Consider the following 17,998-nt stretch of genomic DNA (forward strand, 5'->3'; position numbering starts at 1 on the left):
CATTTTGTACATTTATTATACACTGCTCTACAATTTTCTTCTTATGTTGCACTACTTTGTGGCCCAAAGGCTTTGGTAAATCCATTTCTTGCACCAAAACAGAGTGTCCATATGAATAAAGGCATGTTTTCAACAAGGATTCGAAGAATCTTGTAAAAACAAATATTTTCAGCTTCAAAGAAAAATTATTTCTCTCTAAAGTGTTTTACACAAATATATTTCATATTGTCTGCAGACCTAGATTGTTCTGAACATTTTGATGTGCAACACATGGCCATTTTACTAAAACAAAGTACCTTAAAAGGAGAATTACTGAAAGTATGGCCTTGGAGCCCAGAGGGTTAAGAACTACCATAGCTGTCTTTTATGGTAAGTGGAATGATTCAAACCAAGTCCTGGTTGGATGAAGGCCAATCAGTTGACGAGACATGATAAAAACAGTTTGTAAGCTGAAATACAACACAAGCGTACACATATGGGCGGCTGCTGGGGTGCACTCTGCAAAAATTATCGTTCTGCCAAAGGTGCTGACAGATGAACTGAACACATCGCAATGCTGATGAAAGAAATGTTAACCATGAACAAAAAACAGATGTGCTGGTGAATGATTTATTTCGATAACTGTAATGTCACTGGTGACGACAGAGAGGCAGACTGACTGACAGAGCTGGAGATGCGCACAGAGTGGCGTGCTGTCAGCCGCGGACACGCCATTGTCACCCTAATATGCCGTGGCAGCCAAGTGAGGAATTAGCCATAATTTCACTCATCGGGGCTTTGCAAAATGTTTGAAAATCTTGCCCGAGTCACAGTCTTTCTCTGCCAGAAGGAATATCACATCCAAGCTGGTTCTAAGAGACTCTGTCACCGCATCAAGAGACGCTGGCATCGTGTGTTGGCACCAAACACAAAACAGCCTCTGGCCCTGATAAAACTCGAGTCCAGTCGGAGAACACTTCAGCTGGAGAGCGCCTTTGTTTGCCCCTCTGCCCTCATTGATGGGAATGAGCAGGTTTTGTCTGTGAATAGTCCCACGAGACGGAAACACAAATACGAGGAGCCATTTTCAGAAGCTCCACAATGCAAAGGTTATCGGTCTGCCACACACCGGCCATGTCAGTTAATCATCGAGCAGAAAGGTGAGGAGAGAGACAGGTGGACTTTTAAAGCACCAATCTAACCAAGGTTGATGAAGTGCATCTGTACTGCTCCAAGTGGCAATGCAACCCCATCCCAAACTCAGCCCAAATTTGGTTTTGTGGTTGCCCGTAAATATTTTTTATTTTGCAGTAAGAAACTCTGTGACGCCAGTTATGAAATGCTGCTGAAAATACAGCTGGAAATATGGATTCTGCAGCTCCAATTACTTCAGCAGAAACTGTGCACACCCCAAAACTAGAGAGGACAAACTCTGCACACTGCAGGTTTTGTCTATCCCGCCACCAGTCACAGTGTCTTGGTGGAATTTTGCATAAAGGGATTTTAATACAAGAAAACAGATCTCGGTTCCAGCCTCTCTCTTCCTTACTTTATCTTTATCTCATGTTGTATTTTCACAAAGTGGGATTGGACAGAACTGTCCAATCCAAAATTAAGTTCGTAGTAGGTGCTGGCACTATATGGTTATGTAAGGAATTCCAGTGGTTTATGACTCTTTGCAAAATAGTTAGCTGTGGTGGTTTTTCCTGAAGTGTTGGTTGTATAACTTCTACACACGACCCTGAGGTACTCCCCCTTCAGCTAAATTCACTAGGTTGTAGATGGATGGATGGGTGGATGGATGGATCATAGTTCTGGAACAGTTTATAAACTTCCATAATTTTCTCCTCACAACCTCTGGAATCGAACAGTTGGAGGCTTCAGGTGTCTTAGTCATTCACTGTAATTCATAGGCTAAAAGCATGAGACATTGCTTAATTGTACAAATCTGCACACATTGCAGTAGCTCTTGATCTTTCTTGTAGCAGGGACACTAAACAGGGCACCATATTCAAGGTGTGGTCTAACTTGTGCCTTACACAGGGATAGAAAGTTGTCCTGGTCCAGGTAAATACTCTATATGTTGTTCTTATTGCCCCCATGATTTGGATTTCTTTGCTGACCTTTGCTAAGATGTCCTCTTGGAAAATTAGTTTTGTTGTACTAAAGGGGTCACTCCCTTTATTATTGATGTTTAATTTTTGTTATATATTTATGAAATTTGATGTCTAAAAAATTAAAAAATTTTAGTGTGTACAATCTCAAGGGTGCACAAATGTTTCACAGCACTAAGTACACAAAGTCCGTTATGGATGTGTATGTCTGCGTTTGACTGGCCTGTTGCCTAGCAACAGTAACTATGGCAATGTCTCCTCCCACATAAGCCCCTCCCCCACCCACATACATAAACCCTTCCCCGAACACCCTAGGTCTTTTAGATTAGATCAGAAAGAACTTTATTGATCCCTTGGGAAGACTCCCTCAGGGAAATTGAGGTTCCACTAGCAATGTATAGTAGCAAACAGGGTAAGAAGCACACAGAGTATCAACAGTGCAAAAATACACAATATAAATATCAGACATACTGATCAATACTGTTTACTGGCTGCTACTGTTCCTCTCCTTCCCAACCTCTGTCTTGCTGTAACAACCCCCCCCCCCCGGAGTGAGGAGTTGTACAGTCTGATGGCCTGAGGGACAAAGGGGTTTCTCAGTCTGTTGGTTCTGCACTTGGGAAGGAGCAGTCTGTGGCTGAAGAAGCTCATCTGGTTGCTGATGACGGTGTGCAGAGGGTGACTGGCATCGTCCATAATGTCCAGCAGTTTGTCCAGTGTTCAGAACATGCAAAGTCCATATAGAAAGGCCACAGGTACGAAAAGATCCTACGACCTCCTTGTTGTGAGCCACCAAAGCTAACGACTAAGCCACCATACTACCTAAAGTACCTAAAGGACAGATTCTTTTCATAAAATTCAAACTTACCAATAATGCTAATACTTAAATGTAATTCAGTAAATGGTTACAAATAAGCCATGTTTAATAAAAATAAGCAAATAAATAATGCAATGCGAAAATACCCTCTGGCGTATGAGCATAAATATAAGAAACAGAATGTGACATTTTGACCTTTTAAAATAGGTCAAGGTTAGCCATCTTTGAACTTGTCCAAGGTCTGTGTCCTAAGAATGTTCTCTGTGAATTTGAAGACTGCGACAATAATACAAGTGGACTTATGCTGAGCACAGAGAGACGGAGAGACGGAGAGACAGACAGACAGACGAATGGACGCAAAGCCTTCGTAATACCCGATGGCCATATTTCGGCCTTGAGTAAAAATCATAGAACCACAACCACAGAATTTAATGTGTACGTTTTTTTTTTTAAATATGACATTTCATGAGCGAAGATACACCTTTTCTATTATGTGTTTTTGTTTATAATTCAGATGACTCCCTCACAATATGGCCGCCATCTTTGCATACAATAGCTCATGGGGTGTCATGGACTTATTCTGTCATATAAGCTTATTCTCCCATTGCCATCATCTCTCTCCTCTTCTCCCTTTTTCTTCCGATCCCATTCTTATTTTTTCATCCACTGCCTCTCAGACCTAAACAATCAAATCTTGCATCATTTAACCACCCAAACAAACTAATCAGGCACAACTAAAACAGATATCTGTCAAACCTGAACAGTTATTATTCTTACTCAAAATTATAACATCAGAATTTCACAGGTACTTAAAAAGAGTTTCACCCTTACACACACACACACACACACACACACACACACACACACACACACACACACACACACACACACACACACACACTTTTTTCTAAATGGCATTTTTGCAAAAATGAAATGTTCATGACTCGACTCTTTAATATACCCGTTGTGTTAGGTACTTAAGCTGAACATTGCCTTGAGCAAGACGAGAGCAATTAGAGCTTTTTAGACTCAAAGGTAAGGAGCCCGTGTGTAAGCCAAGCAACACTTTGTCTTATTAAAACCTGGCGTTTGCCCAAATAAGACAACTAATGTGCCAGTCTAGCAACTGTGAGTGCCCCAGAGTCAACGGTATGGTTATTCAGATTTACAACTTCACCTAGACTCTTAGATTTTTGAAGACAGCACCCTTTTCTGCTAATATTATTTCAAGCAAATGTGGGTTTCTGAAGAAGAATCTCAGCCCTGTACTGGCCCTGAGGCCCGTTGGGTTGGTGCTTATCTTCAGCTTTCATAGCATTAAGTGGATGACTTTGATTTCTCCTGGACGGGACACCAGTCCGAGGCAGGTTATGTCACCAGATCAAACCCAGACCTACATACTGATAACTCAGCTCTTTATCTCATGGACCTGTCCCCTCAGACATTCTCCTAGACCTGTTCTGGGAAATAAAAACTATTATGTCTATAGACCTTGACAAGAAAGGTCTATAGACGAGATTTGTTTTTAATGTAACATCATTGTAGGCTTTCTGTTGACTTGATAAACTCTACTTGTCTCCAGAGGGTCACTGGGAGTGCGCTCCCTTCACCCAGTTGTAGAAATGTTTGACCAAATTTACAGACCCATCAAAGGTAAACCAGAGAGTCCTGACCCAGGATGTTCCTTCTTCAGTGCTGGTCTGGATGTTTGTGTCAAGGCTGTTTAGTTTCTTTAATGTAAAGTCAGGTCCACAATGTACGGTACATCCAGAAAGTATTCACTTCTCCGCATTTTGTTATGTCACAACATAACAGAATCCGGAAAAATGAATACTTTCTGGATGTACCTTATTCCAAAATGGATGAAATTCATTTTTTCCTCAAAATTTGACACATAGTGCCCTATAATGGCAAGTTTTTTTTTTGTTTTTTTGCAAATTCATTAAAAACAAGAGCAATCCGAGATATCAATCAACTTCAACTCAATCAACTTTTTTCTTATATAGCGCCAAATCACAACAAACAGTTGCCCCAAGGCGCTCCATATTGTAAGGCAAGGCCATACAATAATTATGAAAAACCCCAACGGTCAAAACGACCCCCTATGAGCAAGCACTTGGCCACAGTGGGAAGGAAAAACTCCCTTTTAACAGGAAGAAACCTCCAGCAGAACCAGGCTCAGGGAGGGGCAGTCTTCTGCTGAGACTGGTTGGGGCTGAGGGAAAAAACCAGGAAAAAGACATGCTGTGGAGGGGAGCAGAGATCGATCACTAATGATTAAATGCAGAGTGGTGCATACAGAGCAAAAAGAGAAAGAAACAGTGCATCATGGGAACCCCCCCACAATCTACGTCTAAAGCAGCATAACCAAGGGATGGTGCAGGGTCACCCGATCCAGCCCTGACTATAAGCCTTAGCGAAAAGGAAAGTTTTAAGCCTAATCTTAAAAGTAGAGAGGGTATCTGTCTCCCTGATCTGAATTGGGAGCTGGTTCCACAGGAGAGGAGCCTGAAAGCTGAAGGCTCTGCCTCCCATTCTACTCTTACAAACCCTAGGAACTACAAGTAAGCCCGCAGTCTGAGAGCGAAGCGCTCTAATGGGGTAATATGGTACTACGAGGTCCCTAAGATAAGATGGGACCTGATTATTCAAAACCTTATAAGTAAGAAGAAGAATTTTAAATTCTATTCTAGAATTAACAGGAAGCCAATGAAGAGAGGCCAACACGGGTGAGATATGCTCTCTCCTGCTAGTCCCCGTCAGTACTCTAGCTGCAGCATTCTGAACCAACTGAAGGCTTTTTAGGGAACTTTTAGGACAACCTGATAATAATGAATTACAATAGTCCAGCCTAGAGGAAATAAATGCATGAATTAGTTTTTTCAGCATCACTCTGAGACAAGACCTTTCTGATTTTAGAGATATTGCGTAAATGCAAAAAGGCAGTCCTACATATTTGTTTAATATGCGCTTTGAATGACATATCCTGATCAAAAATGACTCCAAGATTTCTCACAGTATTACTAGAGATCAGGGAAATGCCATCCAGAGTAACGATCTGGTTAGACACCATGCTTCTAAGATTTGTGGGGCCAAGTAGAATAACTTCAGTTTTATCTGAGTTTAAAAGCAGGAAATTAGAGGTCATCCATGTCTTTATGTCTGTAAGACAATCCTGCAGTTTAGCTAATTGGTGTGTATCCTCTGGCTTCATGGATAGATAAAGCTGGGTATCATCTGCGTAACAATGAAAATTTAAGCAATACCGTCTAATAATACTGCCTAAGGGAAGCATGTATAAAGTGAATAAAATTGGTCCTAGCACAGAACCTTGTGGAACTCCATAATTAACTTTAGTCTGTGAAGAAGATTCCCCATTTACATGAACAAACTGTAATCTATTAGACAAATATGATTCAAACCACCGCAGCGCAGTGCCTTTAATACCTATGACATGCTCTAATCTCTGTAATAAAATTTTATGGTCAACAGTATCAAAAGCAGCACTGAGGTCCAACAGAACAAGCACAGAGATAAGTCCACTGTCCGAAGCCATAAGAAGATCATTTGTAACCTTCACTAATGCTGTTTCTGTACTATGATGAATTCTAAAACCTGACTGAAACTCTTCAAATAGACCATTCCTCTGCAGGTGATCAGTTAGCTGTTTTACAACTACCCTCTCAAGAATCTTTGAGAGAAAAGGAAGGTTGGAGATTGGCCTATAATTAGCTAAGATAGCTGGGTCAAGTGATGGCTTTTTAAGTAATGGTTTAATTACTGCCACCTTAAAGGCCTGTGGTACATAACCAACTAACAAAGATAGATTGATCATATTTAAGATTGAAGCATTAAATAATGGTAGGACTTCCTTGAGCAGCCTGGCAGGAATGGGGTCTAATAAACATGTTGATGGTTTGGATGAAGTAACTAATGAAAATAACTCAGACAGAACAATCGGAGAGAAAGAGTCTAACCAAATACCGGCATCACTGAAAGCAGCCAAAGATAACGATACATCTTTGGGATGGTTATGAGTAATTTTTTCTCTAATAGTCAAAATTTTGTTAGCAAAGAAAGTCATGAAGTCATTACTAGTTAAAGTTAATGGAATACTCAGCTCAATAGAGCTCTGACTCTTTGTCAGCCTGGCTACAGTGCTGAAAAGAAACCTGAGGTTATTCTTATTTTCTTCAATTAGTGATGAGTAGAAAGATGTCCTAGCTTTACGGAGGGCTTTTTTATAGAGCAACAAACTCTTTTTCCAGGCTAAGTGAAGATCTTCTAAATTAGTGAGACGCCATTTCCTCTCCAACTTACGGGTTATCTGCTTTAAGCTACGAGTTTGTGAGTTATACCACGGAGTCAGACACTTCTGATTTAAAGCTCTCTTTTTCAGAGGAGCTACAGCATCCAAAGTTGTCTTCAATGAGGATGTAAAACTATTGACGAGATACTCTAACTCCCTTACAGAGTTTAGGTAGCTACTCTGCTCTGTGTTGGTATATGACATTAGAGAACATAAAGAAGGAATCATATCCTTAAACCTAGTTACAGCGCTTTCTGAAAGACTTCTAGTGTAATGAAACTTATTCCCCACTGCAGGGTAGTCCATCAGGGTAAATGTAAATGTTATTAAAAAATGATCAGACAGAAGGGAGTTTTCAGGGAATACTGTTAAGTCTTCTATTTCCATACCATAAGTCAGAACAAGATCTAAAATATGATTAAAGTGGTGGGTGGACTCATTTACTTTTTGAGCAAAGCCGATAGAGTCTAATAATAGATTAAATGCAGTGTTGAGGCTGTCATTCTCAGCATCTGTGTGGATGTTAAAATCGCCCACTATAATTATCTTATCTGAGCTAAGCACTAAGTCAGACAAAAGGTCTGAAAATTCACAGAGAAACTCACAGTAACGACCAGGTGGACGATAGATAATAACAAATAAAACTGGTTTTTGGGACTTCCAATTTGGATGGACAAGACTAAGAGACAAGCTTTCAAATGAATTAAAGCTCTGTCTAGGTTTTTGATTAATTAATAAGCTGGAATGGAAGATTGCTGCTAATCCTCCGCCCCGGCCCGTGCTACGAGCATTCTGACAGTTAGTGTGACTCGGGGGTGTTGACTCATTTAAACTAACATATTCATCCTGCTGTAACCAGGTTTCTGTTAGGCAGAATAAATCAATACGTTGATCAATTATTATATCATTACCAACAGGGACTTAGAAGAGAGAGACCTAATGTTTAATAGACCACATTTAACTGTTTTAGTCTGTGGTGCAATTGAAGGTGCTATATTATTTTTCTTTTTGAATTTTTATGCTTAAATAGATTTTTGCTGGTTATTGGTGGTCTGGGAGCAGGCACCGTCTCTACGGGGATGGGGTAATGAGGGGATGGCAGGGGGGAGAGAAGCTGCAGAGAGGTGTATAAGACCACAGCTCTGCCTCCTGGTCCCAACGCTGGACAGTCACAGTTTGGAGGATCCAAGAAAATTGGCCAGATTTCTAGAAATGAGAGCTGCTCCCTCTAAAGTGGGATGGATGCCGTCTCTCCTAACAAGACCAGGTTTTCCCCAGAAGCTTTGCCAATTATCAATGAAGCCCACCTCATTTTTTGGACACCACTCAGACAGCCAGCAATTCAAGGAGAACATGCGGCTAAACATGTCACTCCCGGTCTGATTGGGGAGGGGCCCAGAGAAAACAACAGAGTCCGACATTGTTTTTGCAAAGTTACACACCGATTTAATGTTAATTTTAGTGACCTCCGATTGGCGTAACCGAGTGTCATTACTGCCGACGTGAATTACAATCTTACCAAATTTACGCTTAGCCTTAGCCAGCAATTTCAAATGTCCTTCGATGTCGCCTGCTCTGGCCCCCGGAAGACAATTGACTATGGTTGCTGGTGTCGCTAACTTCACATTTCTCAAAACAGAGTCGCCAATAACCAGAGTTTGATCCTCGGAGAGTGTATCGTCGAGTGGGGAAAAACGGTTAGAGATGTGAACGGGTTGACGGTGTACACGGGGCTTCTGTTTAGGGCTACGCTTCCTCCTCACAGTCACCCAGTCAGCCTGCTTTCCCGACTGCCCGGGATCTGCCAGGGGGGAACTAACGGCGGCTAAGCTACCTTGGTCTGCACCGACTACAGGGGCCTGGCTAGCTGTGGAATTTTCCACGGTGCGGAGCCGAGTCTCCAATTCGCCCAGCCTGGCCTCCAAAGCTACGAATAAGCTGCACTTATTACAAGTACCGTTACTGCTAAAGGAGGCCGAGGAATAACTAAACATTTCACACCCAGAGCAGAAAAATACGGGAGAGACAGGAGAAGCCGCCATGCTAAATCGGCTAAGAGCTAGTAGCTACGCAACCTAGCGGATTCCTAAAAACACACAAAGTGAATAATGTGTAAATAATTTAGAGGTGATTAAGCAGAAGGAGTGCCCCAATCAAGGCACCAAACAGGCCATGAAGCAGCACAGGCAACGCACGACAACAGCGAACGCACGACAACGGTGCTAAAATAAAATAAAAATCGACTAAACACGCTGTGGAGCAGCACAGATAACGCACGACAACAGTGCTAAAAAAAAACAAAAAAACGAAAGCGTTAGCAAGCTAGTTAGCTTGCCAACGCTGATGAAAGTTAGCTGATAAAAGTGCTCCGTCGCGATGTTTCGACCGTTAGAGGTCTTCCTTAGGCGTTGGAGCACAGTAAAAAAGTAAAAAAAAAAAAAAAAAAAGTAAAAAGGTAAAAAAGTAAAAAAGTCTTGAAAAGACTGTTAATTCAAGTCCAAAGCAGCAGGTAGCAGTCTCTGTGTAAACAGTCCCAACAGAGAGCCAAAATTCTGATGCAATCTCACTCCGAAGACCAAGTGATGATGACGATGACCAAATACTGATGTTGCTCTGATATCTGATGAGATATCTGATGTCAGCCAATCCAGATCCGGATCACCTACAAAAAATTTAGTGGAGTCTTCCATGCCCTAATATCTAACTCTGGTGCAAATTTGGTGAGAATCCATGAAGTATTTTTGACATAATCAAAGCTTTTAAATGAAATCTTGTTCCAGAATCTGGATCCAGATCACCTCCAAAATTCAGTGGAGTCTTCCATGGCCTCCTATCTGTCTGTGGTGAAAATTTCATTAAAATCCGTGCAGACAAATAAATAAATAAGCAGATGCAGATGATTTCATTACGTCCTTGGCAGATGTAATAAAAAAAAAACAAAACAAAGAAATCACATGTACTGTACATAAGTAAATGGACTGCATTTATATGGCGCTTTTCCATCTGTATCAGAAGCTCAAAGCACTTTACAATGATGTTTCACATTCACTCATTCACACACCGATGTCAGGGTGCTGCCATGCAAGACGCTCACTACACACCAGGAGCAACATGGGAATTAAGGACCTCTCCCAAGGGTCCGTAGTAGTGACTGTCTGGCCAGACTGGGGTTTGAACTGAGGATCCTCTGGTCTGAAGCCCAAAGCTTAACCACTAGATCATCACCTCCACAAAACTGCCCAAAGATACGTGCACCAAGCTTGTGGCATCATATTCCAGAAGACGTGAGGCTGTAATTGCTGCCAAAGATGCATCAACAAAGCATTGAGCAAAGGGTGTGAATACTTATGTACAAGCAATTTCATTTTGCAAATTTGCATAAATAAATAAATAAATAATTTTTAAAATATGTAGTCATTATGGGGTGTTGTGAGGAGAATTTTGAGGAAAAAATAAATAAAAAAGTTTTTTTAATATGTAGTCATTATGGGGTGTTGTGAGTAGAATTTTGAGGAGAAAAAATAATTTACTCCATTTTGGAATAAGGCTGTGACATAACAAAATGTGTAAAAAATTAAAGCACTGTGAATACTTTCTGGATGCACTATAGTTCCTAGTAAACAATGCAGATGTCCTTGTAGTGTTGACTTTCAGTTTTAATTTAACAGACATAACTCTTTGTGTTCAGCTTTTCAGTTTGTAGAAAAAGGATGATAATCAGTCCACTATTGAATTAGAACACTGACACCATTGTGGGGTAAACAACTGTACACTGTGAGCCGACAGGACAAGCTAAAACCTCACAGTAAACCACTTCTTGTTGTCACTGGTTTGGTGGCAATGTCATTAGAAGAGTCTTAACAGAATGGAGGGATCCCTACATATGTAACCTTATGCATGTGCACCCCAGTAAATGTAAAGAAAACTTTCAAAACAGCCAATTAGACAGACACTGACTTACCTTAGCCTTCTTCCATTGAGGTCACTCTCCAGTAAGTCCAGATCTCACTGTCATGGCAAACCCCTCTGTGTTGAGGAAGACTGTGTCTTGATTGGTTTCCAGATGGGATGGTGGACGCAGACATAGAAAATCTACACCCAGGGTTGATTGCGAGATGCCTGTGCGTGGCTTTGTATAATGTGGGAATGTTGTTGCAGGCTGATAAACACACGGTCCTTGATAGATCCTTTAGCCTGGTCTGATAACTGGCAAAAACCCAGACGATCGGGGTCTGAGGACCTGCTGCAGCCTTCATCTGCCTTCACAGCAGTTGGGTTTCAAGCCATCACCTCCTCCACCTGATCTGCCATTGATGACTTCTTGTTTCACCAGAGCCCTGTTAGCAGTCACCTCTTCAAGATTCCTGTTGGGCCTTCATGGCTACTACTGTAGTGGCCATGGGGGAAGCACAAAGTCCTCACTGTGTTTCACCCCAACAGGCAATCCATGACTTGATCCACTACTTAGGTGTCACGACTTGGTTGAGGGGTTAGATTTTCACACCTTAAGTACAGACAATTGGATTGTTGATAAGGAGCTTCTTCCTGTCAAAACCAAAAAGAAGGAAGAACACACAAAGCAGACTCACCAGATTCTACGTCACAAGAGTCATTTTGCTTGTGGCACTTGATGGAGTGAGGAGGTGTGTTTTGCATGTTGTTCAAAGATCTTGGACATGTCACTCACTGGTGCCAGTGCGCTTCCTCAGATACTGCAGTGTGAAGTGGATGAGAGTCTGTGGCTCCCTCTGGATGCAACGCCATTTGCAGGTTACTTTAAAAAGAGTGCACTAACCGTTTAGGAACTACACCCATTTATATACATCATCCCTCATTTTCAGAGTCCATTAGTAATGACACAAACTAAGTATAATGACTATTTTAAATACAAATCATCACTTTAGGGGATGGCTGCAAACTGTGCATAAAGGAGACAAGTGAGGGAAGCCACCAAGCCAACTCTGAAGGATTTATAGGCTTCTGTGGCTGTGACTGGAGAAACTGTGCATAGTGGAACTTTTGTCTGTTGCATGACTTGTGGTGTAGCTTAATATTTGAGTGGAACAGAGAAGGATTTTCATACAAGGAAACAGGTCAAAGGTGTTGCCTGTGCTGCTGCCCTCACTGGGCTCAAACTCAGTCAGTAGCATGTAAAGCAGGTGAGGTAAGATCTTTACATCACCACCTGCTGGCCACCTTTATATTGGCTGGAATCTCCCATGTGCCTTTTGGCAAACTAGCTGCAAGTTCTTTCTTTCTTATTTTTTTAGAGGGGTGGGGTGAGGGGGGGGGGGATTCTTCTCTTTTGACACATAAAAAACACAATATGCTTTTCGGGCTGCAGATGCCAGAGGTTTTTCAATGTCTTTCAAAATCAAATCTGTTTAAAAAAGGAGCTGGAAGAGCTGAAATACCAGATGTTCCATCTATGAAGATAATCAAATGGCAAATTAATCAAATTTATCTGTGATGAATCAGTCAAAGTGAAATACACCCTGCACACAAATCAAATATCTGTTGATTTCTGCTCAGAAAGCTTTACTGAGGGTTTTCCAAGCACAGCTTGGTGTTGATAATTAATCTTTTCCATTAATTGGTGTCGTACCTGAGATACTTTATCTTGCGTAAAGTCAAACCCTCCAGTTATTCTCTGTTGCTTGTGTATCGTGTGTAATTCTGGATGCTCCACAGGAGCAAAACTGCTGCAGCTCCACCGGATTTGCATAAATAAAATCTTGTGTTCCACGTGGGGAAAAAAATCCATCATGTTACAGTTAAACAGATTACCACCTTTGATATGAGGAGAGAAAACATGCAGGACTCTTTCCTGACAGACGGGGCTGATGCACCACCCACAGAGATCATAAATATTTACATCGTGTTTGGCGGCTCAGTGTCACACACATTCCAACATTCTTTAGTCGTCCAATCGGGTGAGAAGGAGTCAATGAACATACACAGTTTGTTGGGGCAAAAGGAGCTTGTGGCCGTCCAGGCATGACCTGACCTTTTTTACTAGATCATGTGCCCAAGTTTAGAGGTATCACGTGCAATGTCACGCAGTCACATGACACCCTACAGTCGGCCATTTTGGACATCTTGCTTCCTTGCTGGAGTCATTGGTTGTTTTTCAAATCAGTGGCTTCATACGTCGAAAGCTGCATTCAGCGGCCGTTTTATTCATAAGTGGCCTCACTAGGGTGTTTCAATTCACAGGCTCCTTGGAATACGGCCAACGAATGCATCCTTCTATTCCCTGAAAATGAAGGATACAACAGGTGTATCCTTCATGGCTCAAACAATCCCATGAGTCACTGCATGATTTTTATTGTTTTTATCCTTCAAAGACAAAATGATCGATAAACAATGTTATGCTGCACATGTGTAATTGCAAATAAGTAATGATATTGTGTGCAGCTGTCAAGGTTACTAGGCAACAAGGAGTGGGGTGGGAAAAGCCAATAACGCAGCAGCAACGTGCTCCAAGGACTATACAGTTTTATTTCAGAACGGCTGATTCTACTATCAAGACTCAAGTGAAGCAAAGCAAAACATTTGTAGATACAAGTTTGACAGAAAAGGCAGTGTTTAGTTTGGGGCTGATCCCCGCTCCTGGATGATGGGGTGCCAGAACGAATCCTGCCACTGAAAAAAGGCAGGTTTGAAGTCACCCCCTTGCACTGGACAAGGACCAATCTGGAGGCGGTGGAGTGGAGGAGAGCACACACAAGACACGACCAGGACACCACAGGAGCCACAGAGTGATGAGTAGGACACAGATGCAAGGCCACATGAAGATAAGGATTGAGGATCAACAGGTAATGACAGAGAAACACCAGGGGCCGATAGGAGGAAGCGGTGGGGAGGAGGCAGCTATGTCTCAGACGCGTCTGCAAATGAAGATAGGTGAGTCAGAGAATTGACATCTTTAACCGATATAACAGATTCCAATTGATATGGTTAAATGTTAAATTACTACCAGCTGTATCTGATTAGTGATACAGATGTTATCAATTAGTGAATGTGAGGAAATCTGAAACCCAAGTCTTGCTGACAGAACCAAAGCTACGCTACATTTCTACCATCAAGAATCAGGTGAAGAGAACCCGAACATTTATTAACAGATGCAAGTTTGACAGAAAACGCAGTCTTTAGTTTGGGGTTGGTCCTGGCTGCTGGAAGATGGGGTGCTGGAACGAATTCTGCCGTTGAAGAAAGGCAGGGGCGAAGCCATCCACCCCAACAAAAGCTTGAAACTTGAGGTATACCCATCCTGGTAGGACCCGGAACCTGAGAAAGAAAGAAAGATATCATCATAATACAGATCAGAAGATCATCCCTACTTACATGTAAAAGGATTACCAATGAGGAAGAAGTATGCATGTGGAAGGAGGCATGTGAAGAAAGCCAAACAGCTTAATACTGACTGTGCTCAGCTAGTACTGTGCACCTGTAGAGCAATCCATGCAGACAGAAGTGCAGCCTGAATTAGTTGTGGATGACAACCATCACATCTGTAGCCAGACAGCTGAAGTCTTGGATCACTGACCCTGTTTGTTTTTGCATGCATGCAGTTTCTTCGTGCCGTCCTTAGCAAACTGGCATTGGCTGAGACGCTGCTCGGCAGATAGAACTGTACTGGATGAGATCACCTGTGAGGTTCGTCCCACCTGAACACTGGAAATTGGACAGAAGTAGTGAAAGAGAGAGAACACATGCTCTCTTATTTGCTGTGGCATTCAGCGAATCTGGTAAACAGAGTGCTTTGCTGTTGTGTGCAGGACAATGTGTGTGGTCCTTTATTAGCCACCTAGGCTGATGACATGCTAAGACAGAAGGAGTGATTGCAGGGGGAAACAATACCGGATAAGAGCACCTGCAAGGTTCCTCCCACCCAAACACTGCAGAGAAAACAGAAATGGTGAAAGAAAGCCCATCCACTCTTAGCTGTTATGGCATAAAGGAAATCTGACATAGAGAACTAGGCTTTTGTGTGCTGGATGTCAAGTAGGTCCTTTGTTAGCCACCGAAGCAGATGATGTGTTAAGACAGAAGGAGAGATTTCAGAGCATTAGTACCAAGTGGAGAGACACCTGCTGGGAGCCCTGAGCCGTGTACTGGATGGACAAGAAAAGCTCATGGATAGAAGAGGAAGAGAACGGATGCTGCATGCGCCATTCTCTTAGCCGGGCTTCCAGGCTACCTCAGAGCCAATGTGCTGGATCACCACTGTACCGGATTCCCTGTACAGACAAATGTAACGCTGAGGATGCACACTAAGACAAGATAGAGAAATATAGATCTGTGGCGACATGATCAAGAACCTCCGTGCCTTAACACGATAGCCAGACAGCAGTGAAAGAAAATGAGACACCGCATGGGCCTGTTTTCTTGGTCGGACAACCAATGCAACTTGCTGCAACGAAGTTCAACCACCAGGGTGAATATACCACTGCCACCAGTATTCAAAAAAGCAAAAAAGGAAACAAACCGAGCATCTTCAGCAAATCTCCACATTGTGGACAATATATTTCAGTACTCATAAGTGTAGGGAAAAAGCAAGAGTCTGACGAGACACAGTAGTAAATACAAACCTGGATGAGAGATTCAGAGTCAGAGGTGTAATGGCCCAGTTACATGGCATACGACGATTCCTGAACGAAGGGAAAAAAGTTAAAAAGTCACAAATCTTTGAGAAAAGGTGGACAAACGAGCTTTATCACAAAGAGCCTGCGAATCAAGAGTGCAAAAGGAACGAAAGAGGAACAAAACGAAACCGAAGCTAACATTGATCTCCAAGCTTTAAACGAACACGTGTCTGGAGCCACTGCTGGAGCAGTGTGTGTCTGCATTTCTGCATTCCAGGACTCAGTGCTGGGACGGAGCTCATAGCGCCTGAGTCCTGGAGAAGCTGCAAAGAGAAGCGCGTGATCCGACCCACTGTGGAGATCTGTGCGCATGTTGGTGGATCCACCTGCTGTCGTTCCTTGTTGAGAACAAAAGAGGGAACATCTCCTCATAAGAATGATGGCATGCTGTGCACTCCATCTTGCTCCAATTAAAAAAACAACAACAAAAAATGCTGGTTTGCCGTGGTGGCTGCTATTTCACTGTGTTACTTTATATTGATTTATAGCAGAAAACTGTCAAAAAGGGGAATAAATATAAGTGTAAAGATGATTTAATATATTAGAGCAGTAAATTGATCAGTCTGTGTGAACGCCACGCAGTGACTCCCCATGTGTGGTTATTTCAACCAGGTGCAGCTGATCCACAACGTGAATTCTGCCTTCCAGAACAGCTCTTATATAATCCTCTGAATCATCTACCTGTTGCCACATGTATAGAAGGGCTGGATTGTCATTCGTACATTCATATTTTCATAAGTGCACACAGGAGGCAATGATGGCTGCTGATGGTGCGTTCAAGTACTGTCGGAAATTACATGACTTTTTTGTTCTTTCAAATTCAGCAGTTGCTTGTGGCAGAAGCATGGTTTTCATTTTATTTTTGGTAAAATAACTCACTGCATCCACACAAAAGAATAATTCTGACCTATATAAGGTGCCTGAGCCCAGTGAAGCTGGCCCCTACCCAGATTAAAAAAAAAAAAAAAAAAATTGAAGCAAACAGGCTGAGTTTGCCCTGTAATTTCCAACGGTACAGGAACGCAGCGGCAGTTGCAGTGCTCACAAACCAGTTTCTGCACTGTGTGAAAACATTCAGCTGCTCAAACAAAGTCAAACTAAATGCTAATCTTACAAAAACTAAGCAAATGATAAAAAAAAAATAAATAACTAAATAAAAAAAACCTCAAGAACGACAGCAGAGTGAAATACAGATGAATTGAGGTTTTCGGCGGCATTCATTCCAATTTTTCAACAGTTTAAAAATCCTGACAAAGTGCCAGCTGCAGGAATGAAGCTGCACGAAGGTTAAATGATGCCAACAAAAGTCCAGATTTCTCGTTTCATTTGGGCTTCGTTGACCTTCATTAAGTGCCGTGTGGCACATTCAATGAGGTGAAGCGCAAACCTCAGCCTTCCCTGAAGTTGTAAAGACGCCTGCTGGGCATCCACACAGAGGAGAACCTGACCTGGGACAGGAACAGCACACACTTGATAAAGAAGTCACAGCAACGGCTCCACTTTCTGAGAATCCTCAGGAAAAATAACATAAACCAGAGACTGTTCATGTCTTTTTAACGCGCCACCATAGAAAGCATCCTGACATACTGCCTCTGTACGTGGTTTGCCAGCTGCACAGTGGCAAACAGGAAAGATCTCCAGAGGGCTAACAAAATGGCAGAGAAGATTACTGGGTGCCCTCTACCCACACTGGGGGAGCTTCATGATTCTTACTGTGTCAGGAGAGAAAACACCATCCCAACTCGTCCCACTCTGGCCAGTCTCTGTTTGAGCTACTGCCATCAGTCAGATAGTACAGGACCATTAAAGCAAGAATAAATACACTGAAAAACAGTTTCTACCCAACTGTTGTTAGCTTTGAATGCCACTGAAACCAAATAGTCAGGTGACATGCCACACTTGAAATGAGTGCAATATATGTTTATGTGCAATATCCACTGCCACTGAAATGTCCACAGATTTTTTACATACATTTTTCTTTTTTATATGTAATCTCTTTTTTGCTACTACATACTTATATTTTATTTATTTATTATTATTTTGAACATACCTGTCAAGGAACGTGGAGGCGTGGCACAGAAAGCTGATGGACACAAATGCAGACTCTTACTGTGGCGTTGGAGTAATAAAA

At 42.1% G+C, this 17,998-nt stretch overlaps 1 long non-coding RNA gene across 1 annotated transcript; it reads left to right on the forward strand.

The window, feature by feature from the left end:
• Positions 1 to 7,579: 7,579 nt before the first annotated feature.
• LOC117507883 lies at positions 7,580 to 16,572 on the forward strand. The gene is made up of 3 exons (XR_004559862.1): positions 7,580 to 7,591; positions 8,279 to 8,286; positions 16,418 to 16,572. It is a non-coding gene; the product is annotated as an uncharacterized LOC117507883 (long non-coding RNA).
• The last annotated feature ends 1,426 nt before the right edge of the window (positions 16,573 to 17,998 follow it).

This window comes from Thalassophryne amazonica, chromosome 3, assembly GCF_902500255.1.
Source record: "Thalassophryne amazonica chromosome 3, fThaAma1.1, whole genome shotgun sequence".
In the NCBI taxonomy this organism is placed as follows: domain Eukaryota; kingdom Metazoa; phylum Chordata; class Actinopteri; order Batrachoidiformes; family Batrachoididae; genus Thalassophryne; species Thalassophryne amazonica.